Genomic DNA, 24442 nt, shown 5'->3' with positions numbered 1-24442 from the left:
CAATGTTTGTTAGTTTTTCATTTTATAAAAAAAATATATACTACCAGTAGCATAAATAATAAATGAAAAGGCATGAAGCAACTTAAAATTGCAGTGCCATGGGATGTAACTAGGTAACCCTGTGGAGTTGTAAAGGCACCTCTATTAGCCTTTTACGGTACTGCACCCTTAATGCACTTATAAAGAGAAAGATTGCATTAAGGCTGCAGTACCTTAAGTGGCTAATAGAGGACCCTAACAACTCCACAAGGACACCTAGTAACAGCCCGTGGTCCTGCCCCATTTTGGGCACTACATTCCGGGAGCGGAACTTGCAAAGATTTACAGAATGTGAAGTGACATGGATGCCCTTCCGGCATGCGCTCTTAAAAAGGACAGAGGACAGAGAGACTTAAATTTAGAGTAGAATAATGTATATTATCCTGCAGTTTCATGGCGGGACCAAAAAAAAAAAGTATTGGAAACCAGAGATGCACCGCCATTGTTCGAGATCAATCGCGATGTGCCAGCGTGCTTACAAATGTTTGACAAGCCGCTCATAAGAAAACTGAAAACACGCGGCCGCCATTGTTAAAGGGGAAAACGCAGCATGAAAAGCCGCTTTGCTTCGATAAAGTAATTAAAAAAATAGCACTCACAAACTGTAAATAACAGATCCTGAGTAACAACACATGTAACAGGGGCTGTCCTTATGGGAGGGTATAACAGAAGAAAGGCAGTACTAAGGAGTGACTAGTAAAGATATTGACCAAAGAAACAAAAGCATTTGGAGAAGACAGTGAAAGAAGCCAATTAAAAACATGGGCAGAACATGGGTGGAGCTTAAAGCCGATATCCTGAATACTGCATGTCTCAAAGAGACAGCACAAGTGCTGCCTGAGTGAGACCTAAAAATGACTATGGATCAAAATGGACTGGCAATAGAAAAGAAGGCATAGCGCAGAACCATACAAGTCAATCAGAAGTAACAAAATTGAGTATAACTAAAGGATGAGTACCAATGATATCAGAAGACTGAAGCAACTATAAGAGAAGTGGAGAGCTAGGTAATACTGCCCACACTCCCGAGCGCAACTTACAGGAGGAAAATGTAAGGTAAATGAGGAGATTAGCAGATCACTTGCAACTGTAAAAGTGGGTGGGGATAAGAAGTGTATACAAACCCATCATACTAACATGAATCAAAAACAATTATTAGAGAAGTAGTAGTTAAAAAGAGTAACTAACCGTGCAAGACAACAATGCAAGACTTGGGACAACTGTGAGAAAAGAGTTGGTAGACACAAAAATAAGTAACCAATCCATGCAAATTTAGAGCATCTTTAGAAGACGTATGGACAGAGTGGGAGTCTCCACTTCACCGGGTCGAAGAGGCAACTGTGCAGGGTCATAGTAAAGTGTCCAGTAGAGTGGCCAACCACAACAATAGGTAAGCCAAGAGTGACGGAGTAACCCACCCACTAAGATCTAAATCAGGCCCATGGTCTTGATTCTTGTAAAGGCAGTCGGAAGATTCGGGAAGAGGTGTGGCGATGCGGCCAGGGCGACTGACACCTTCCGCTGGGGATCACGGTTCGATCCTCGGCACCGGCGGCAGGTCAGCCCAGCACCATGTGACTGTGGGCAATAGCTTGCTTAACCTTCCCGACGGCCCCCAGCGCCGGGATGCCTCTGGGTAGCTGCGCGCTTTACAAATACTGGATTTGTGTATTTAAAAAGGGAGGGGAAAACCATCATAGTTCTTGCAGCTCAGTCACCATGCTAGACTTTTCCGTGAAATTTGTAGAGGTGATGTGAGTTTGCTGAATTTTGGCAATATTAGTATTTTAACATAACTAGGCAGGCAATAAGCTGTTCATAAGTGAAGCTAAATTTATTTTGTAAATTTTTCCCTTTAATTGCGCAAAGGGATGATGAGATGGAACACATTATTAATCTCTTGATACATAGAATAGTATGTTGTTTATTTATTTTATTTTGACCAGTGCTCGACTCCAGTAAAAATTAGCAAGCAGCACAGTTAGATTGTTTGGTTAGTGCAGGGTGAGCAAGAGAGACTCATACCAGTTTGAAACATCAGTGGAATGATCAGTTAAGGTGGATAGGAAATAATATCAAATAATACCTGAAAATAATGTCTACATGTGAGCAAAAACCTAATATGGTGGCATTCTTTCCATTTGAACTTCTCTGGGGTTTGCATACTCTATCTGGAGTTGCTCGACCACCTCTCCTCCAGTGACCCCACTTCTCTTAGTGGAGTCCAGGGGACTCGGTTACTTTTTTCTTTTGCCCTCAATCATTTTTTTTGCTCCAAAGTTCTTCATAAGACGACAACATAATGTCCATTACAGTGCATGATGTACAGCGAGGGTTTCCCAACAGAAAGCCTCTCAGCTCCCTAACCTGGCAGTCTGGAACAAAGAATAATCCATGCAGACGTGAAGTTACTGCTACATAAAACTTTGGAATGCCAGTTCTTCTTTGAATTTAACTTTTTCTAAACGTTATCAGTTCCAGATTATTGGCTCTCATGACGTACGGGTGGGTGTATGCTTTAAATTTTAGTCGCTGTTTTAAAGAGGAAAAACGGCAAGAAGATTAAATGGGTATAGGGAGCAGGAGGGTGTGAAGCTAGAGTTCTCTCCCTGAGAGACGAGAGAGACCGCCATTCTCAGTGTCTAAGGATAGGAGTGTGCAACACCGTTTTCAATTTCCCTTGGCAGTGGACATACCAGAGTTTGAGCATGACCACTGCAGCATCTCTCTGAGAAGGGTGGTATCGGTGATCTGGGGTTCGTACTACAGGAGGAGATATGTCAGTATCAGACCTCTTTCGTGAAGCAGAGGATTAGAATACAAAGCCTCTTTGGAGGGTGAGTGGTAAGTGATGTAAGCCAGGGCTTTCTAACCTTTTGGCTTCTGTGGACCCCCACTTACTCATTGCTGCAATCCAGCGACCCCCAATAAATTATTGGAATCTGGGTCCCGCAGAGTCAATGGTGGAAGCCAAGGGACCCCGGCCTAAGCAGTTTCGATGGTCTGAACCACAAAACAATACACAAAAAATAAGCCTTCATCAAATAAATGCACAAATGATTACACATTTTTTTTAACTGACAAACATGTTCAAAATAATATTTTAATGAGAAGGTTGTAGTTTTTCTAAATTCAATTGAGGTCGTTCATTGTCCATACTATACTTTGTTTGCTGCATTTGCACTGCTCCCACAACCCTATTTGAGGATACCAACACAATTTTACGCCATTAACATGTTCAGAAGGTTTTAAAATATTCGAGTTTCATTCTGCATCTATATACCTTATTAATCTGTTAATATTATTTAATTTTCTAAGAAGTCACAGGCCTCCTGAGTAGGCTTTGCAGACCCTCAGGTGTTCCTGAACCACAGGTTAAGAACCAATGTTATCTGCCAATAGTAGGATGTAAATTGTCAGCATACCAGGCATCTGGTTGCGCAGGGTGTAGATTCTGAGTATCTTAAAGTTCAGGTTGGTTTAGGAGGTGTGTATTTTAACCCCTTGCATGCTGATGACGGCCCCCATCCGTCATGCACTACGGCGCTCGTGTGCTGATGACGGCTGGGGGCCGTCATGAACCCGCCCACTTGCGATTTTGCCGCACAGGTGCAGAATCGCAGCAGCATGCAAGGGGTTAAAGCTCTCTTTGGAAACAGAGTGCATCATTATTCAAAGACTCTCCCTTGGCAGGGGCAGAGTCTGAGGTATGGCTCTTCCTCCAGGCAGTGGTGTGCCAGTAGACTGGGCTCTCTGCCCACAGGAGTGTCTATTCTGTAAGGCTTCCTCTGGGAACAGCAGTGTCTATACCGTAGTGCTCTCTTTGGGCCTGGTCATTTACATATTTTAGTTCTCTATGGACTTGGACGTGTCCGTTTTCTACAGCGGCCTCTGAGCAAGGGATGAAGCATCAGTTATTCTATGGCTATCTGAATTCAGGTTTCATAAGCATAGTCTACATCTCTATTTTAGCACAAATCGAGAAGGATGGAGATAGGATAAAATATCTCCTTCTGTGCACACGTGGAGGTGATGGCCTCTGGACAAGGTGTATGTCAGAGTTCAAGCACCCTCTCTGGTTACATTTATCCCCACCAACAGGTTGTTGCAAGATGTTATTTTTTGTGGGGGAGGGATTTCTCGGAATTACGAGTCTCTCCAGCTCTGTGCAACACTTGTAGCTGTACTTCAGATCTCTTTAGTTGGGTCAGTATTTGATAGTCTGGGAATGTGGGTTAGTATTGCAAGCATCATTTGAGTGTGCCACTCTTTTAGGTGTCTTAGGGGCTGGGTATGAAACTTTTCTAGGTCCCTCTAGAGATGGTGCGCTTCAGTGTTTGAGGGATCTCTCTAGGTGAGGGAGTCTGTATTCTAGAGTGTCCGCATACTCTTTAAAGGAGGGATGTCAGTTTTTAGGATTTCTGAACATGATGTGTTGAACCTATTTCTGCAGGCCACGTGTCAGCAATCCAAGACGTTTTCTATACAGATTATGTCTGTTATAATATTATTTGCATAGGCTGGGCTGCACTGGTCTAAACATGGTTATGGACGAGCATGTTTCAGTATTGCAATTCTAGGTTTAGTGTCAGCACTTGAGATCCCCCCCCCACCCCCCTCTCCTTTGGGCAAGGGCTGTGGTCTGATTGTATTTTAAATATCTGTGGACACGAAGGAAAGTAAATGATGTCTGTATGGGAGCAATGGGTTGGGCAACATGAATGGGTTCAGGACAGATGTACAGTGTATTGTATTGTAATTGCTTTTATATAGCGCTGACTACCTCTGGCGAGGTGTCAACGCGCTTTTTGGTGAGTATCACCCTACTACGGAACCCAAAAACGTATAGTAAAATAATAATAATAATAATACAGATACTTAATAAAGCGCGAACAGCTACCTCAGGTGAGGTGTCCCGGCGCTGGCGAGTCCTACAGCCAAGACGCGTAGTCATGGGGAAGATCTAGATTATTGCATAAAGAGCCAAATGTTAGTACATTTGAGCCGTGGACATGTGAGTCTGTTAGGTGAGGTTTGTGATGAGTATAGCGAGAGATTGAGTAGGGAAAGAATCTCTGGAAATGGTTTATGGAGATCATAGTAGTAAAATGGATGAGTGAAAAATGAAAAATATGGATGCATGTCAGACAAATAAGTTCCAATGAGTGAGATTGTATGAAAGCTTTCGAAATATAGCTTTGTATTTGGATGTGTGAAATTACATTGAACTCAAAGTTTCAAATTGTTTATATATATATATATATATATCACTGCACACTTTTCGTATCCCATAGAGTCTCCGAAAAAGAAAGGCCGGCACGCTGGTATCCAGTTGCAGAATTTTTAATCACCAAACCCCCCTCACCCCTTACAGGCGCGTTTCGCCTTCACAGGCTTCGTCAGTGTAACATTACTGTGTAGTATAAATCACCATTTTAAAGACATTGGTTGTCTACCCTCTTCATTGACATAAACGAAGGACATCTTTTTTTAGATACATTGTAGTCGCCATTTTGTAGTGGGCAAATAGCGTTGCTTTGCTTACTTTATCGTGGTGATTAGTGTGAAAGTGCATAGTGCTCATTTAAAAACAAGTAACATTATTAGAATAATTCATTACTTTTTTCCATTCATTCAGTTAATGCAGTAACTTTGATTGGGATAAACTTTGGGTGTTTCTGAACCATTCCTCTCCCAAGTTATCCTCTTTGTGGTATTTAGCCCTGAATGGGCGTTTAATTTAACAGTGCAAAATAAAAAATACAGACCAAACACAAGGCATTGGATGTCAAACGGGAAATAACGCTGTTACTCAGTTCTAATCCTTTGATTATGGTTTGTTTCCCATTATTGACCCCATGATGATTACAAATGAACCCACAGTTCTTCATTATTATTCAAACCCCAAGGAGCTATCGTTTTCAAATTGATAATGTGTTTAGATTCTAAGATGCGCAGGGCCTTTTCCCTATCACCTCCCCGTTCTGATTTGGGGGCCTGATCCATGCAATAGTAGCTTAATTTTTCCCACTTGCTCTGATGGTATAAAGCAAAGTGGCGGGCTACCGGGTATGCCTTGTCATTATTGGTAATGGCCCGCATATGTTCAAGGACCCTAAGTTTCGCGGGTTTGATGGTGCTACCAATATATCGTAGTTTGCATGGACAGGTTAGACAGTACACAGTGTACTCCGAGTTGCAGTTGAGCAGCTGTTTTATTTTCAAATTGGGTTTATTATCGCCTGTGCGATTTGGGTATTCAGATGTTTTTTCACTAAATTTACATGCCTTGCATTTCAAACAAGGGAAGAACCCCACCGATTTGGAAATTTTGACAGGTTTGATCACTGGTTTAAAATGGCTGTGGACCAGATGGTCTGCCAAGGATGGACATCTTTTGTATGTGATTAACGGTTTTGGCGGCATATTTCCCTTGAGGACTTTATCAGAAGTTAGTAAATATATATATATATATATATATATATATATATATTTGCTGTTCACACAAATGGTTTTAGAATGGAAAGGTCTAGTGGGTAAACTTATGTTGAACTGAAAATTGTTTCCCATTAAATCACACAAGTACAGTGAAATTGCAATGGTCAACCCTCTTACTTTTTAAAATCCCTAAAATGAACGACCTTTATAGCTGGGAAGCCCATGTGCTCCACTAACTTCACCAAATCTTCTTATTGTCCCATAGTTCTCAAAACGACTTGTATGATGTAAAACAGGAGTTCACTCTCCTTTACTTACAAACAACGTTCATAGCCTCTGCCCCAATTTGTCCTACCAAACGTATTCTCCCATTCTTGTAATGCTGAAATACCAGTTGTGGATCCTGTTACAACCTTCTACAACTCTCTCTTTGTTTAATTAACCTCCATTTTAGGTATGGCGTGACAGGACAGCTGTCGCCAGACCTTAAATGAGCAACAGAAAAGTATCGCTTTATGAAGCACTACTGAGAGAAGGGCTTCGGGTTCTGCCGAGATGATGATTTGAAGGAGTAAACATTTTGATTGGGCAGGAATTGTGTCCTTCACCTGCAACAGTGATGTATTGCTTTAGATGTTTATTTTGAAAAATTACAACAGAGGCAGTAGGGGACCGACTTATTTATTATGAAAACCATATGTTAAAGCTAATAGGATTGTAGGGATGACTTGTCATTATATTATGTTAAACTTGTGAGCAGGTGTTTTGTAACAGGAAACCTCAATCACTCATACATGTGCACGGTTTTGGTTACTTCCTCTGACAACGCTAGGGGAAGAAAATGGCTATTTTAAGCATTCTTGTTATGCCACTTCACTTCAGGTAAGGCTGTATATTATTTTGCTAACTGCATTTTTGTATATATTTGTAATTTTGTGACCACACACATGAATATATATGTATATATATATATATATATATATATATATATATATATATATATAAATATAAATATATGTGTGTGTGTGGTCACAAAATTACAAATATATACAAAAATGCAGTTAGCAAAATATAAATATACTAGCAGCCCGTCCCGACGTTGTCTGGGCATGAAAGCAGAATGTCTTCAATGGTTCAGGTAGGTAATAATACTGTATTTCAAAACCTTAACACGCTTTAGCTGCGAACGTGTTTTTATTTTAAAACCTTAACACGCTCCAGCCGCGAATGTGTTTGTCCGCTGTAGCCGACGCCACTGCAATATGCGAACTGTGTCCGCTCCAGCCGACGCGTGTGTGTTCGCTCCATCCCCGAACGTGTTTGTCCGCTCCAGCCTACGCCACTTAGACGCACAACATCGTGTCAACGTCCAACGCCCCCAACAATGCTGAAGGACACGCCCACTCGTATTGGAACGCTAGTCCCACACAGAACGCTTCTCGCAAGTGGTATAATCCCGCAGTGTTTTGCCGACAGCACAACGCACGCAACGGGACTACTTTGCACAAAACGTTCTTTTTCCCTTCTAATGCATATTTTGGGCTGCTGTATAGCCTATGTCCATCTGCTGATACTGTTGTTTGCAATGCTGTATTGGGTGTTCCGATTGGCGCTGTGGTTCTGGAGTTTACCCGCCTCAAAGGTTTGGGCTCTCTCTTTATTATATTAGGAGATATATATATATATATATATATATCACCAAGAACTCCTCCGTAGAAAGAAGAGAGGCCACACCAGGGGAAATAGCGAAGGCTTCTTTATTCAGCAGAAAACACCCACAATGGCGAATGCATTTCGGCGTTGAATTTGCCTTCCTCAGCGCCAGGGGTATGTGCAAGGTTCAGGCATCTGTTTGTCCTTAAATGTCCTGCCTCCTCCTGCTGCTGGACACGTAGCTCCGCCCCTCCAGGTAAGTACCAATCGCAGAACACTACCTGCAGGCTGTTTGTGATGTATATATATATATTGCACCAAGCACTCTCTCCAAACTTTCACTTCGGGCGAAAAAGATAGAGACGGACCGTGCTCGAAACGCGTCGCAGAGAGGAGGTCTACGTCGCAGAGAGGAGGTCTAAATAAAACATCTACCTGCCAGAGCGGTGTGGTCCGTATCTCTTTTTCGCCCGAAGTGATAGTTTGGAGAGAATGCTCGGTGCGAAGTAAACGACGGAAGCTGGTTGTCTCCGGTGATGGCGCCCCCTCTCCTTGAAGTGGCCTCCACCTACAACCAAATTAATAGAATATATATAGACACTCTGATGATTTCATGTTAGTTTCTTTTCCGAGAGCACGCTAATTTGTGGATTGCTTTTACGATTTATGCAGGGTGCTCTACCGGCATGCGCGCCACCCTCCACGGGTCTCGTGGAGTCCAGTAGAAGCTTGCTTGGGATATATATATATGACAGACCACAGGATCAAGTAGGTGAAAGTTATTTTATTTTTAGTGGCAGCATATATATATATATACACATACACACCAATAGGTCCTTTAAGGGTGGTTAATACAATGTTTTTAAGCTTGAAGACAGACATTACATTATAAGGATCCTCATATATTACTGTAGTAGGTAAACATTACGGTGTTGGTTTCCTACTCTGGTTTTCCCTCTCTGACTCTCTCATAAACCCTGCACGTAGTAGGTCTGCATTTGATATATTTGGATAACCCTCTTAGGAGGGGTGCAATGTGACAATCCTCATCAGGCCCTTTTCGGAGCGTTGTCAACTGCAATTTTATATACATTTGTAATTTAATGATAGTGTACTTGATGGTTGCCTGCTGAAATACAATACAAGATACCTCAGTTGGTTATGGCGACATGCCAATGATGAAGGCTGTAGGGTTGATTGGTTCATTGGGAAAAGTTATGTCAGATAGCTCAGATCAACTTATTATGAAAAGTTATGACAAAGGTACTAATACTGACTTTATTGTTAAACGCACTTATTAAAGCCGGGGGGCGTGGCTAACTGCCCATGATGGTGGCTGCATAAGCTCTACATTCTCAGACCCGAATATCCTCCTTTCAATCCTGAAAATCTGCAGCATCCTGCTTACAATCTGCCCCGGGGTGATGCCAGGGTGTGAGCTGGTGCTCCCGGTGCGTATTTTGGTGGCAGTATGATAGCCAGAGCAACTGAAACTCCTACACTTCGCCAAGCTGGCAACATGGCGGACAAAGGGGTGAGGCTTGGGAGGCGGGCACGTAAGTGAGCTCGGAGGCGGCAGCAGGTGAGCGCTTATGACAATATCTACCATGCATTGTCTCTGTTGCTGGCTGGGACATGCTACTGGGGCCGATAACAACCAAGACTGGGTTCGATGCGGATCTCTGCCCTCTGGGCTTCCCTGTGGCCGTGGGTGCACCTGACCGCCGCGCAGATAGAGTGGAGGAGCTGAGTAGGGCACCCAGGGGAATGATTGGTAATACAGGCCCAGGGCCCTCACTCCCTTTGCACCGGATGGCCTGTTGTGGGCCAGCCAATTGCTGAGGTGCACTGCCCTGGACATGGGGATATCTCGGGCAGCAACTGGAGACTGGACCGTTGGTGTGCTCTAGTGGTCTGGTAGCAGTCCTGGGTTCCCCGTGAGCCCCTGGGCAGGTGGCTAGATTTCCCCCATTGATGCCACACTGCCGACAAGGCGGAGTAAAACGTGGGCGACCACGTGTAGAGCATCTCAGCTGCCTCAAGAGGGCCAACCTACCTGACTGTACAGCTGCCAGGACTCCAGATGAGGAGCAGCCCTGAGGTTGTGTTTGCAGGCCCTTGGTGCGCCTGAGGTGGAGGAAAATCCTGAGGGCTCTGGTTGCCTGCCTGGTGCCCTCTGTCCCTCCTGTATGAGACTACAATAAATACATTTCCCCCTTCCCTACTTGGCGAGATAATTTGAAGGCGCCTGTGGTGGGGAGGGGAGAGTGAGCCAGCTGACTGTCAAAACGCTCTATGTGTTGTGGAGGGGCAGTCCACTAGTTCCCCACATGGACCCCGGCAGGCCATTAATGGGAGAGCACGACAACTACCTGCTTGTTGGTGTGAAGTGAGGCTCCTATTGACCACCGACTGGAGGGCTGACACAAAGTCTGGCACAGGCGTGTGCAAGGCGATACTTGGAGTGCAGCTGAGCCTAATGGTTGTCAACCCTTGTGCTGCGTTACCTGTAAGGTGTATTACTGCTTCCCCCTGTCTAGTACACACTCTGCGGATCCCCATGGGTTCATCATTTCGTTTGTCTTCATTCCTTGCCAATATCAGTCGGTCTCCTCACCCTCTGAATGCTCACCAACTCACTCTTTGAGTGATAGCAATGTGTCACCAACACTTCCCATGGACAAATTGGATGTTGAACTTCAGGAAATTCGTGATTCCTGAGCAGCCATTGCACAGCAACTGGGCGTAATCACCACAGGTATTAGCCTACTAAAGGATGACCACAATAAGTTTGCAGACAGGGTCAAAAATAAAAAGTAAACGCTGGCCGCTCGACCCCCAAGCAACAAGGATCATAATGCACAGATTTTGCAACAGTGCCTACTGGTAAAGCACCTCCAAGAACGAGCTGAAGATCCAAAAGGGAGGTCCTGTCAAAACAATGTATGGATCGTGGGTTCGCTGAAGCAACGGAGAGTCCCCGAGCAGCACAATACATTGAGGACTGGCTCAGAAGGGAGGTGGCCCCTACTGGTCTCTCTGACATGTTCACCGTCGAAAGAGCACACTGAGTCCCCACGAGAAAGCCGCCTCCCAGCGCATCTGCACGACCGAGTGTAGACAAAATCCTCAAGTTCAGGGACCAGGATGTGCTACTAAAAGTGGCTTGAGAAAAAGCACCTATTCTCATCAATGACTTGAGGATCTCCATATTCACGGATTACACAATTGCTGTACAGCATAAGTGTGCCTCCTTTCAGGAAGTAAAAAGACACCTACGTACTGCCAGCCTCACTTATGGTCTTTTATTCCCAGCAAAACTTAATACACGATCAACTGTCCAAGTTTTTTGATAACCCAGAAAGTGCTTGGGAATGGTTGCGACATCATTTTCCGGACTCCGCTAGGCGTGACCTCTGGGGCAAAACCCCGCCATGATCCCAGGGTGCACCAAGATGGCCACAGCAAGGGTTCACTACTCAGGACAGAGCCAGGGGAACCCCCTCTCCACAACAGGCCCTGGAGGGCCAAATAGCAGTGATCCGTTCAGTGTCGGCGCTAAAGACTGCCCGGCCACCCATCAGCTCCAGCTCCTCACAGAATAATATATACAACTCACACTCAACTGGCAACATGGCACTGTTTCCATCAATCACTCCCCAGATGAGCAATGACCTCTTGAGGTGAACGCCGGGAATATCTCTAACACACGCATGCCCGCTCATGAAACTCTTATAGATGGAGTTATGCCTGTATGATGATCTCCGGCGGTAACTGGGGTAATGACGCACCCGGCCAGTGCCTACACCATGCAGGACTCTTCCTTCTGTATTGTTGGAAGTAATATAGCAGGTCTGTTTCTCCATATTACTACTTTTGTTTTAGTTGCAACTTTGCACCTGGATGCTTCACTTGCTGGGGTCCTGGATCCTGTTGACTTGTGGTTCTCCATATACGCTCTAAGCCCACCTAGACCCCCTTGCTGGGTGAATGCTACTTGCCCCTATGGCGAATACACATGGTATTTCACAGTTCACATTTTTCTTACTTGTCTTAAGGTTTGGTCAAACGATGGAGAATCACTGGACTGAGTATTGTGGTAATTTTCTAATTGTTTGAGGTGATCATTTAACGATCTTGTGCAGAGGGGTCCGGAATGCTACCAGTTAATATGTACACCATGAACTTTTCAAATCCCTCATGTCGACTGGGACCAAAGATTATAACATTATTACCTGAATGTTAGGGGTATGGAGTTAATACATAAAAGGCATAAAATATTAACTCAGCTGCACAGACTCCACACACAGATAATATTCCTCCAGGAGACCCATTTGGTGTCCTCCGAAGCTCACAAACTGCTTAAAAGATGGAAAGGACAACTATTCCACACATCCTACTCTGGCTTCGCTAGGGATGTGGTGGTCTGGTTGCGGGCAGGGGTTCCATTTGACGTGCTTGAATCCAAGGTCGACTCTCAAGGTCATTATGTCTTACTAAGGGACACACTGGACAGGGTAGCGATTGTACTAGGCTGTGTATATGCACCTAGTAAGGACCAAGTCGAATTCCTGGCCCACCTGTCAACTGCATTAGGGGACTGGTCTCATTATCCCTGGCTTCTGGGTAGGGACTTTTATGCAGTATTAGACACAAGCCTGGATCGCTCACACCCACCCCTCCCTGGTGCGGGTTCAGTGGCAGGCTAAAGGGTTGGGTGGACGGATGTGGTTTGTCTGATGGAGGGCGTGACCATAATGTGGATTTACGTGAATGCTCCTTTTATGTGTACCCTCATACCCTACACTCTGGCCTGGACAGATTCCTCTGTCCACAACACCTTCACTCCTCCATCACACATGCCATGTGTCTCAGCAAAAAGGTATTATATCACAACCCTCTTGAGATCACGGTTTCATGAGGTCGGATTCCTGCTCCAATACCAACCATGCGCCTACAGCCACAACTATTGGATGACGTGTTTCAAGAAATGTTAGCCACAACCATTGCCACATGTTTATCTGAAAACACTTATAAGGCTTCATCGCCATTGCTGGAATGAGAAGCTTTTACAGTGGTAGTGCGCAGCACCTCGATTGGCGCAGTGATGGGCGCTAAACATGAGGTCACAAGGGAACTCACATGCCTAGATGATGAGCTGGGCCCCCTGGAAGTGGAGGTAATTGAGAATGGGGAAAAAGTAGATGAGTTGCGGGAAGCCAGAATCACACATGCTGAACTTCTAGTACGTCTGCTTCTGATTGACCAGACAGCCTATACTCAAAGAATGCACACAGGCACCCTCCTAGCTGGTTTAATTAGACTGGAACCATAAGGATGTGGCCTTTCAGCTAGAGCACTCGACCTCAACACCGGGGAACCGGGTTAGAGTCTCAGCAAAGACGCTTAACATCCTGTGAATCTGGGCAAATCACTTAATCCCCCTGTGCCTAACAAAAATGAATTTGTCAGTCTGTAAGGCAATTGGTGCTCATGTAAAGCGCTCCGATACCTTTGGGTCAAGTTTGCGCTATATAAAACACCGAAACAAATAAATAAACATCCCTATGCCCATTTTATCACTTGCTACACCAACACGGGCCCAATGGCAATGCAGTTAGAGATCAACATAGCGGTCCAAGACTACTACACTGATCTATACACAGGTCCATCGTCCCCTGACGCAGTGAAGCTCTGACTTTCTACATCAAGATACGCACCTGAGAGGGAGGAACTTGTGGCTCCTATCAAGACTAATGAGTTTTGGGGTGCCATCAAGGAATTGGCTTGTAATAAAATGCCAGGCTCTGACAAACTCCTGATAGAATTTTACTTCTCCTTTGCCACACAACTGGTGACGCAACTGGAAAAACTATATAATTCATCCCTTGATGTTGGCATGCTACTCCTCACTACAAGGGAGGCACTTGTGATGTCCCTTTTAAAACCCAGTAAGCCACCTACTGGATTGGCCTTGTATAGGCCACTGTCAATCCTTAACACTGAATATAAAATTCTCAAAATCGTGGCCCGCCGCCTACTATCGCTCCTCGCACAACTGATACACACGGATCAAAGCAGGTATGTTGCTCGTAGCAATACCTTTTTCAATATAAGACACCTGTTTTGGAATAATGGATGTAGTTCGAAACCATTAACATATGCTGGCTGCCTCTCCCTAGATATCAGACATGCCTTTGAATCTCTAAGATGGGATTAAATGCTTTCAGCCCTGGAGGGATACAGGATCCTCCCAGCTTTAATGCGGTTGGTGAAACTACTATATTCATTACCTATAGCCAGATCCAAAGCTGGTCCCCATATCTTCAAATCATACCAGGTATCCCAAGGTACCAGTCAGGGTTACCCCCTGTCCCCACTACTTTTCGTGCTGGTGGAAGAGCCCATCGCACAGTGAATCCGTCAAATATCAGACCACAAAGAGATCCCATTAGATCAGGTTGTGCAACCTGTGTCCCTATACACTGAAGGCATGTGTCATTACCTCAAAGATATCCCGAATAACACTGTAGAATAAACCCAATTGCTCTTTCAGTTTGGTCAACTGTCAGCGCTACAAATTAATGCAAACAAGACTTGCATTTACTCCTTCTTTAATGCCTATTCTGCATCTATGCTCCAAATTAGTGCCTAGTACCTTTCACTACCTTGGGATTCAGGTATACAGCGAAAAACAAGACCTATAGGAGGGTAACCCTGTACGCATGATTAACAAGCTGAGATCTCAGATGTCCTTTTGGGTCACATTACCTCTATCGAGAGCAGGCCGATTGGCACGGGCAAAAATGGTGATGTAACCACGTTTACTGCATCACTTTGTGAATCTACCAATGGTATTTCTGACATTGGTATTTAAACTTTTGAACACCATTTTGATTGACCTCATTTGGGCGAAAGGGTGTCGTAATTGCAATTAACGACATTCTGGGGAGGTTTGGGGTCTCCAGACTTCCAAGCATACTGTATAGCCGGGCAAACACAGTGGTTATCATACTGGCTGTCTGGGCATAACGAAATAGGATACACAACCGCACAACTACATCAAGGGTTATTACATAGACTCATATGTTCCAAGTCCTCAGCACTACACAGTGATCCACTCTTATTACGTATAGCCTTAACCTACTGGAAAATGGTGCTGAAATCCTCCAACACACGAGTGCCATACACGCCAAATATCCCACTCTGTGGCCCACTCATCCCGAGGCACATTAACGGCACATAGGTGGACTCCATGGCAACAGGCCAGGGTGATGACGGTTGGTTCACTGTTTATAGATTGCACCCGCATGTCCAATGCAGACTTTGTACGAACTCATGGCCTGCCTAAATCTTTGTTTCTGACTCATGATAGTGTTCTCCGTTATGTAGGCAAACATTGGGAGCTGGATGATATAGAACCTATTAATTATGAATTGCTCCAAGCACTACACACAATGGGACATGGGAGACACTTAATACGATGACTTCATCGAGGCCTACAGGACCACCTCATGATACCAATCACATCCCTGAAAGCACAATGGGAAGCTGACTTGACTAGCGAGCGAGTGGTCCTGGCTATTAGAATACCCTAAGAAAATCTCACATAATACTAGATTCAAATGTCTTCAATTTCTGTATCACAGAGGTCATATTTATCTCCACACAAAATTCACACAATGTTCCCAGCAGCACCCTTGGCGTGCCCCGGACACTGAATTGATACACATGCTCTGGACTTGCTATTCTCCGATTGGGTACTGGGGTGGGGTTTCAGCAGCATTAACTGGTCTACACCACTGGAACACGCTAGAGCACTGCATATTGGGGTTATCTCCTCTTCCCAAAAATTCTAAAGTGATGCAACGCTTTACAGGCCTCACGCTACTACTGTCCAAGAGACTGCTTACCAAACGCAGGAAAGCTCCCGGAGTAGATACATGGCTTGAAGAGGTTTTACAACGGGGCCTGCCAAGCATTAAGGCAGGAAGAATATAGGGGTTTAAGCAAGAAACCCACCTCATTAGATATGAACACATTAATGGAACAATTCTGAGTGTAGACGTCCGAGGCCTGAGTGGGGGAGAGGCATGATGAGACTCTAGTTTTCACCCTAGAATGGTTTGTTATACAGATGTCTTATACACACTTTCAGTTTATTCTTTCATTCTCTATTTCAAAGTAGCCTCTATGAGGGATCACAGGGTGAGAAGGCCACATCCTAACATATACTTACGAGACCACACCAGGATGCACACATACCCTCTTCAAATATAACTTTATTTACTTCAAGATCACCCACTGTTCTTTGGTGGGAGTAAAGGGATGTTGGAGAATCTCTGTAGTTCTATTTTTATTTTCTTGGTTAACAAAGTCCACTATATCGGAAGTCAAACTGTAGGTATCTAGAACAACTTTATGGTACCTATTTTTATCCCATAACTATGATATGCGAATATCGTATTGTATGCATACTGTAAATGGAATAAAGTTTGTGTTAATAAAAATGTACTTATTAAAGTCAACAGGAATCTATGAGTAGACTTATCACATTGTGCTCAAGGCTGTAGTTGGTATGGTTACATGGAATCTCACAGATTAACTAGGTAAGAAAGGGGTTTGGTGGTGTTTCCCCCTTGGATATACCATCAGAGTAGACAATTTGCGCTGTGATAATCCAAATTAAGCCTTCTTGTGAGGTGGCGTATATATTTTTTCCAATTGTAATTTCATCTGGATTTGTAATTTAGCGGTTTGCCTTTTGCCTGCAAGGAGACAACGCATATGCTCACTATAGCAGGCCTATGGATAATGGTGACAAGCCAAAGTTATAGGATTCAGAGCTCAGAAAATCCACTTGCATTGTCGAGTAAGATTTATTCAAGAGGAGCTATTTTTTTAGTGACTACTGGCCCTTTCTGGCAAGTTGAAAATCCTCTAACTTCAGGGAAGACAAACTGACTTTTGACCTCAGTCTCTGAAAGCAGAGCATATGTGACAACATAACGAGACTTAAAGGCATCTTTAATGCTCAAAAAAGTGAAAGAGCAATAAAAATGCTATAACATCTTGTTATCTTGTCACACTTGCTGGCTTTCAGAGTCAGAAGTCAAAAGTCAGCTTATCTTATTACATTTATTTTTTTTCTGTGACTTAAGTTAGAGGATTGTGTAAAGTGAACTGTGTAACAATTGAACTGTGACAAGCATGTTAAATGAAAGGCTGTAAGAGGTCAGGCGTTTTTCTAACACTACAATGAAACAGCTAAGTGAACATATTTCACTAGTCATGAACACCCATTTTTGTAATTCTGTGGTGAAAATATTTTTTTATTGGATCAAAACAAATTAGAAGGCTTAACATGGTGATGTGCAAATGTTAAATATTTTTGCCGAAAACCATTTTCTAAAAATATCTGTGTGTTATTATCAGTATAACTACATGTTAGTGGGAACGTTTTGTGGCCACTACAATGGAAAATAAGCTATCTGTAAATGACAATGCACTACCACATAATGCTTTGGTATATATATATATATATAAATAAATAAAAAGTGAGTTTTTAGCCATGAACTGGCAATTATTACTGCCCCTGCCCAGATGACAATGCTATTAGCGAACTAAGAGGCAAGACAGGAATCATGTGTACCCCATATATGGGCGTGATTCTTGTTATACAAGGATCAAACATTTAGTCTAGTTAATAAAAATAGTTTTTTTGTACAGCAGAAATAGTAAACTTGTATATTTGAAGGTGCTCTCTTATTTGATAATACAGAAAAAGGCGGTTCCATAAGACAAAATATTTGCCTGGGCTCAAACAATTTGAGACCAGTTCACGGGTCAAGTACATAACAGTCAGGTCGAGTTGATTATTAAGGTTACCATAACTGCAGGTCTAGTAAACCTTTTTATGATTTTTCGAGCCCTGGGGATATAGGCCTGACCTGTTCATTTGGAAAAGTTCCGTTAGATGCCATAGGACGGATTTATTTACTGTGAATCGTTAGTCGAGACAGTATACCTGCCTTATTTATTGTAGAAAGAAATGCTAAAGCCACTAGTCCTGTAAGAGTGGATTGTTATTACACTGTGTTAAAGCTTTTAGAAAGGCATAGAGTTATGTATATTATCATAAATTACTATAATAGACAAGGTGTCTGGTGCAGTTTACCTCCCTGACAAAAGATTGTGAATAAGATTTGCACTGTGATATTCCTTGTTAGGCCGTCTTAGAGGGGTTGTATACTGTTATGCCAACTCAAATTTTGTATATATTTGATGACAGTGTAGTTAATGGTTACATAGTAAGAAAGCATATGCTTCATACAGTACAAATGAGTTTGTTATGATGAGCCAAAGAAAAAGGGTGTCATTAGGAAAGGTTAAGTCAAATGCCACACACCTGATTATTATGAAAAATGACACCAAAGACAGTAGGTCTGACTTATTTGTTATGAAAATCATATACTTAAGTCAATAAGCTTGCTTGATTTCAAATAATTTTATTAGGTGCTTTTTATAAGAAAATAGAAAAAATAATATACGCTATGCGGTGTACAGAAATATAAGTTTTGACGTTATTTATCAGCTTGGCAAAAAACATGGCAAATACAGCAATATGAAAAACAAGAATAATTATCACAAGCAATATACAGGAAGCGGAAATAAAAAGTGCCAGCTGATACAAGATATTGTACACTGATGGATAACCTTCATGTAGTCAATGACATAAGGCAAAGAAAGAAATATTAAATAAGAGATCGAAGGAAACTAATATGTCAATAAGCTTTAAAGGGTAGATTGGTGGTGCACTGTACTAAGCCTCTAGACCAGGGGTACTCATAGTACGGCCCGCGGGCCGCTGGCGGCCCGCCCAGACTTAATTGGCGGCCCGCGGACCTCGTAGCCATAAAAGTCCTTCATGGGTAAAGTTTACAGTTAAACAAAGAAGAAGGCCGCTGGCGCGTACGTTGTGAATACGTATTCACAACGTTTGCTCCTGCGGCCATCTTCTTTGCTTATGCTTGCCTCGGATTGGACTAGGCCTCTGTGACGTCACACCCGGCACCGGCGCGAAGCACAGGCCCTTTAAAAGTCAGCTGTAACTAGTGCTTTTACAGCGGACTTTTAAAAGACCTGTTTAGAAGCTTCCTGTGTCCGTGGTGACGAAGTCCTTGCAGCCCGCAGCCCGCAGCCCCCAGCCCCGGAGAATCGCCATTGACTTCTTTGCAGACCCGGAGAATCTTCACTGACGTCCTCGCAGCCCCCAGCCCCGGAGAATCTTCACTGCAGCCGAAAGCCTTCAAGTAAGTGTAACTGCGGGCATATGTCACTTTTACCTTTTGTAATGTATGGCTACCTTTTTGTCTTTGCGCAAATAAGTCGCAGTTGCACATCATTGTTTGTACGTTTAATTATTATTTCTCAATTTGTTTCCATTTGGCGTGCAGACTAGGTTAAATGTGCCTCGCTGCACGTGTGCAAATAAGAATAACAAACGGCAGCATTACACTATGCTGCCGGCCCAAACGCACAGCTTTAAAGAGTCCATATACGGCTTTCCCATTTTTTTCATTTTTAACACGTTTATTCAACATTTATCCAAGTTCTTCAACTTCACTTTCTTAATCACGATAACACTGTCCAGAAGCCCATATTGCTTCTGGACAGTGTTATCGTGATTAAGAAAGTGAAGTTGAAGAATTTAGATAAATGTTGAATAAACGTGTTAAAAATGAAAAAAATGGAAAAGCCGTGCATGGACTCTTTAAAGCTGTGCGTTTGGGCCGGCAGCATAGTGTAATGCTGCCGTTTGTTATTCGTACCTTTTTGTCTTGCCTTTTGTTATCTACGTGCCCTGGTCCTGGCTGGGGTGCCGCGCTGTCCTCCTCTAAAGCTGCCCCCCTCTCCCTTCCTTGTGTGATCTCTCCGGCAAGCTCTAATTTTGTTAAGTCCCAGCTGTACTGTTTAGTTGTAGGTGTCAGGGGTAAGAGATGTACGTTTGTGGGGGATTATTTTTGTTGAGAACATGCAAACGCTCTTTTTTACCAATTTTCTGACATTTGCATTTACCATAAGCATTTATGAGGAGTATGATGCCATGTAAAGATCCGGGGCAGGCAGACAGTTATGTGATGTACAGCTTCCTTTTCAGGCAGCAGAGTGGGTATACATAAGATAATTTAATGAACATTTGAAAAATACTCAGAGGTATACTTTTCCATTCAAGAATACATACCAAGTGCAGAAGACCTCTCTAAAAGTCTTATCAGGTGAAGGCACACAAGGGGTCACAAACATAACTAAGGGGATGTTGACTAAGGAGCGACACTGAATAATAGAAACTGTATGTTTATTTGTCCTTTCATCCCCACCTCCACTCCAGCTTCCTGTCCCACTTCCTTTTCTATTTTTGTTGAGAACATGCAAACGCCCTTTTTTTTACCAATTTTCCGACATTTGCATTTATCATAAGGATTTATGATGAGTATGATGCCATCCTCGAGGGTTTGTGGTTGCAAGTACTATGAAGTGTACCTTATTGTCTGTTGACTGCTTTACCGCACAACCCAGTTAACCCTGTGTGTGGCGAGGACAGTACTTGCATTGTAGCCCACAGAAGGCACTTGATGTGTACCACACCCATTTGTCATTTAGCTCCTATTGCGTTTTTCTGCGCCCCCATGTAATGCCTGCTGGAGTAACCAACACAAATCTGCATTTCCTATTAGTGAAAATACTCCAGGTTGAATGTGCCGTTTATGGCAGCTATAAAGCGCGCCCTTTAACATCACAGAATTTACGAATTCTCACCCCCCCTATTCCCCTTCAGCATGTTAGCGTCCATGTTCTTCCCAGGCGTGAGTCCTTCTTGCTGGCTTAAATGTACATTAATGACCCTTATAGATACCCATTCATGACTACAATGGCCATAAGCCTAGGTATTTCTTTATACAGCATTGTCTAGTAATGTTTTGAAACAGCAGTGATTTTTTTTACCCCCTCTAGCCCTGCCCCCAATGACCCCGCCCCCAAATGACCCCACCCCCACCGGTGCGGCCCTCGGCCACAAACCACACTGTAAATTCGGCCCCCGAGAGAAAGTTTGTGAGTACCCATGCTCTAGACAAACATTTTCTTACATGGAATCTCAGACTACTGGAGTCAGCAAGGAATTTGGTACAGGTTACTTTCTTTGACAAACCTTGGGGGTAGAAGGTCTGTACTGTGATAATCATTGCTTGACTCTTCAGAGGGCATTGTGCGTCTGCTCCTAGAAATAATAAAAATAAAAACCTCTACAATTATAAATTCGTAGAGGGTCTTTTGATCCGCCCTCTTCTATTGTTTGTAAGTAATTTACATCCTGCTTCTCCCAATAGAACATATTGCATTTTAGCCTGTGTCTGCCACTGGCTCTATTGCCTTTTGAACAGCAGTATTTTGACTCATCACAAGTCCACATCTACCTGAAAATGAGAGTGTTTCAGTGTTTTTATTTGGTGACCAGTCACTAATTTTCTATGTTTACAGTTAACAGGTCCTCTTGCATTTCTTTCCTTTTTTCCCACAGCATCCTGCAGCTCATTCGACAGTACTACCAGGCTGGTCTCTTCATCCGCACTGTGCTACATGCAGCCTGTGTGGTCAAAATTTTTAAACTAGGTTACTATCTTGGAATGGTATTGTTCATAGCAAATTACTGTTTTACCATTCCAAAATAGCCATCGATTTCAGAAGCATTACGTTGACCATCTTGGATCAGTACAATAGTGATAGACTATACACTTTAGCATTCGAAGATGGCCACCTACTGCACTGCTTACTGTGCGAACATCTTGGAATGGTATAGTTCATAGCGTATCGTTACTTTTTCGCTCCAAGATGGGCAAGTTGCTTCAAAATGTGGCAGCTGTGTGGTTACTTTAAAACAAAGACACAATGTAGACTATTATTGCGAGACGACCACCCACTGCTAGGTTGAATTGTATTTTTGAATTGAAAGTAGATGTCTAATCAAGTTTAGGCTGTTGCATTATTTTTTCTACGTTTATTCTTTGAATGCATTTTCCATATGCCTGGTCAATTTGTGTGTCTGTTATGGTGGTGGGTTAAATGGGTGAATGCAAGAGTTAGTCAGTGGGTGAAAGAATGGATGTTTGAGTCCAAGGATGAATGATAAAATGCTTGTTGGTTGACTTAATGCATGCCTAAACTTGAGTGTATGAAGAGAGGCACTTCAGTTATAAGCCAGACCTATTGGCATTGTCAGTGCTTGTTTTTTACGTCTCGGCTAGGCAGCGCTTGCGTGGTCTCTTCGAGACATGCATTATTTGGTATATGGGCACTAACCTCCGCCCACCTTTACAATTGGCTCCTCTTCCTGTCCTTTGTAAATGATGGCTTTTGATTCATCAATAGGCTTTGTAGTCCTTCCTTAGTATCTCCTTATCTCCTTTTGTAACCGCCCATGAGGACTGGCACTCTGAGCACTATTTTCTTAAATTACTTTCTCCAAACGCAAACAGGACATGCTTTTCTGCAATCTGCAACCCCTTTACAATTTTGCCCACTCCCTCTTCTCCCTCCTGCTTCTTAAATTGACACTTTAAGTATAACATTGACCCCCCCACCCAGCTTTAATTAGCACCAACAATCCTCCCTCCTGCTGCTTGTCTAAATTGCTGCTGCAGAAATGTGAGTTGTAAATAGAGGGTTTAGTAATGAATGAGGGCAAAGAAAGATTAAACTTAGAAAATGTACGTTTTTGGCAAACCCTCATTTTCCTCACAGTCACCTTTTCTTTCTCAAAAACAAGCGTTTTGCACCCATTATTCAGATGTTAGAAAACACTTCCACAAAGGTGCGATGTTGCACTTTTCAAAGAACAATTATTTAGAGAGTGCCCTTCTCCTATGTTCACAGACACAGCTTAACAGTGAATTAAAGACACATTGGGGCCGATTCAGATTCGGGAAAAACCAATCCGAATAGCCGTTCGGAGCGTTTTTCCCGTACGAATCGTACCCTGCAACGTCCCCCGTACGTACGACGAAGTACAATTCGTACCAGGAGCCGTACTCCGTACGAGTCGTACAGAGACCGTACAACTCTAATCTCCGTACGATTCTCCCTCGGAACCTGCTGTACGCGACATCTGTACGGTTCGCGGCTGGTTTTTACGACCCAGCAAGTACGATACGTGTCGGGTACACAGCGTACGACCCTTTTTCTACGGGAGCTGAAAACAGCCGTAAAAGCAGAGTTCGTGTCGAAACAGGTACGGAATGACCCCCCCTTTCCCCCGGTACGGGGCGTACCCCTCATGATTGCAGGGATACGCACCGTACCCCTGCGATCATGGGGTGTACGAGCCGTACCCCATGTACGATGGGTGTACGAGCCGTACCCCATGTACAATGGGTGTACGAGCCATACCCCATGTACAATGGGTACCATCGTACATGGGGTACGGCTCGTACACCCATCGTTACTAGCATATGTTGGTTGGAATGCAACCGGATATAGTATTAGTCTGGGTGAGAAGTAGAGACGGAAGAGGTCACCTCCGATTTGGATCGTACCCCACCGAGGTAATTTTTGTTTGCAAGGTAATGGCAAGAATTCGAGAGCTCAGTTAGGGAAGAGTGTATGTACTCAGATGTACGTTTCTGCGTCTCAATCTTCCCCACCGTTTTTAGCAGCTAAGGGCACGTATTTTGTCTGCTTCAACAGAGCATATACACGGTTGGCCCCTGATTTTTCAGGCACATGTTATGTGGCGTATTTGTTGCCCCCTACGTACACTGCTGCTGCAGATTACCACAGAACGTGAGTTGTTAGAGGTGTCTTTGATCAGGAAGACATCGCTGGACAAGAAGTGGGAGACTTCTTTAAGGGTTTCTTGCCGTTTTGGGGACCTATGGTTAACAGTAGGAACATACGCCAATTGACAAGAGTGGTTGAGTCCACCGTAAATGAAACTGCCGGTGCCCTCAAGGATACAAGTATTAAAACTAGCCTTTCGAGTAATTTAAAAATAGATAATAAAACAGACTGTTAAAATGCTTGCTAGGGTGGAGCATGGACAGGCGGGCCCACCACTATGTGCATAGCGGTGTGGGAAAAGTGCCCTAATACGCATAACTACTTGCTACAAAATGCCCAACCAAGATGCTTTGGAGAAGAGATTATTCCCCCTCTGCTTGTCTCATCTATAAAACTGAACTGAAGCAATACCACAAAGCCTGTGCCCAGACTAGGGCTAGCTATGTGAATAAGATGATTTCCGAAGCTTCTAATAAAT

The 24442-nt window shown here is 43.5% G+C and overlaps 1 protein-coding gene across 4 annotated transcripts in view; it reads right to left on the bottom strand.

Annotated features, from left to right (window-relative positions):
* The window catches only part of CBX1 (chromobox 1), a 106168-nt gene that overhangs the window by 74384 nt on the left and 7342 nt on the right, over nucleotides 1-24442 (bottom strand). The gene's annotated exons all lie outside the window — the stretch shown is intronic.

This window comes from Lissotriton helveticus, chromosome 5_1 (assembly GCF_964261635.1).
Source record: "Lissotriton helveticus chromosome 5_1, aLisHel1.1, whole genome shotgun sequence".
Lineage (NCBI taxonomy): Eukaryota > Metazoa > Chordata > Amphibia > Caudata > Salamandridae > Lissotriton > Lissotriton helveticus.
The sequence above is the reverse complement of the archived record's forward strand: the minus strand, read 5'-3'. Positions and strand labels throughout refer to the sequence as shown.